This window comes from Pteropus alecto, unplaced genomic scaffold (genome assembly GCF_000325575.1).
Source record: "Pteropus alecto unplaced genomic scaffold, ASM32557v1 scaffold92, whole genome shotgun sequence".
Lineage (NCBI taxonomy): Eukaryota > Metazoa > Chordata > Mammalia > Chiroptera > Pteropodidae > Pteropus > Pteropus alecto.
The window spans coordinates 10,942,101-10,943,951 of NW_006432447.1; the positions used below are offsets into that span (position 1 = coordinate 10,942,101).

The window sequence follows — 1,851 nt, forward strand, 5'->3', positions numbered from 1 at the left end:
TTTGGATTGTTTCCACTTTTTTGGCTATTATAAATGATGCTGCCATAAACATTTGTATATAAATTTTTGAGTAGACATATTTTTGCAATTTTCTTAGGTACACATACATAGAAGTGGGGTTACTAGGTCATTTGGTAACTCTGTGATTAATGTTTTGAGAAACTATCCAACTATTGACCAAAGTGACTGTGCCATTTTACAATCCTGCCAGCAGTTTATGAGGGTTTCAGTTTTCTACATCCTTGCCAACCTTTTTTATTTTAGTCATCCTGGTGGGGGTAAAATGGTGTCTCATTGTGGTTCTGATTTGCATTTCCCCTGTGGATAATCATATTGAGCGTCTTTTCCTGTGCCTATTGGCCTTCTGTATGTTTTCTTTGGAGAAATGTCTATTCAGTTCCTTTTCCCACTTTTAAATGGGGTTATTTGTCTTTTTATTGTTGAATTGTGAGAGTACGTTATATATTCTGGATACAAGTCCCTTATCAGGTATACGGTTTGCAAATATTGTCTCCTGTTCTTTGGATTGTCTTTTCATTTTCTTTATAGTGTCCTCTGAAGCACAAAAGTTTTAAATTTTGATAAAGTCCCATTCATCTTTTTTATTTCTTGTGTCACTTGTGTTTTTAGTGTCATATCTAAGAAAACATTACCAAATTCAAGGTCACAAAGATTCATTCTTATATTTTATTCTAATAGTTTGCTCTTGCATTTAGGTCTTTGATTCATTTTGAGTGAATTTTTTAAAAAATTATTATTTATACCTACAGCACCTGGTCTTCCTAGATGGTCTCCCATCCAAGTACTAACCAGGGCCAACCCTGCTTAGCTTCCAAGATCAGACATTGGGCTTGTTCAGGGTGGCATGGCCATAGACCATGGACCATGGCTCCACTGGGGCATGAACTCAAGATTTTCTGCATGTAGCAGACATGCTAACTGCTACACTATGGAACTACGTCCAGAGTGAATTTTTGTATATGGCATAAAGTAAGGGTCTGATTTCATTGTCTTGCATGTTTATATCATAGAGCCATTTGCTGAATGACTGGTTTTGGATCAAGATACAGTAATGATTGATCAACAGGTCAAGATCTTTGTCTGGAATACCCTTTCTTTTTTATTTTCTGTCACCCTTTTTCTTCCTATCCCTATTTGTAAAATACCATTTATCATAATGATAATGTTTGAGAGTCTTATCTTTTACTGAATACTCTTTATTATTATCAATAATAGGGGAATGGAGTGTTCTAGCTGTTTTCCTCTATCTATAAATTGCAGTATTTGGACCTAGGTTTTCCTGATGTCCTTGGGACTTTGGTTCATACAATTTAGTATACACCTCATCCATGTACTATCACTTTAAATAATTTACACAGCATCAAATTCCCATAGCATTAAAATTGTTCTCAAGAAATGTGATATTTCTTTAAAAGGGCTAGATTGGAAACTGGAGGGAACACATAACTAGGAACACTTGACTTGGAATGGGATGGCATGTGTTCTGGTGAGGGAAGGTTTCTAAAAAGAGGTGTGGCAAACCCTTTCAAGTGCAGCTGAGAATGAGCTCCAATAAGGATTCTGGATTTAGCAGCTAGGACATTATTGATGAACGTTGAAGGAAATCCCAATAACTGGTTGGCGTAATGGTTAGTTCTATGTGTCAACTTGGCTAGGCTCTAGTACCCAGTTATTCAATTAAATATCAATCTAAGTGTTACTCTGAAGGTATTTTGTACATGTACAAATCAACTCACTTTAAGTAAAGGAGAATTTCTTTGATAATCTAGATGATCTTTATTCAATCAGTTGAAAACCTTAAGAACAAAACTGAGGTTTCCTTGAAGAAGA

The 1,851-nt window shown here is 35.5% G+C and overlaps 1 pseudogene; it reads right to left on the minus strand.

Moving 5' to 3' along the window:
• Nucleotides 1–761: 761 nt before the first annotated feature.
• Nucleotides 762–877, minus strand: LOC112475995 (annotated as a pseudogene).
• Nucleotides 878–1,851: the final 974 nt, after the last annotated feature.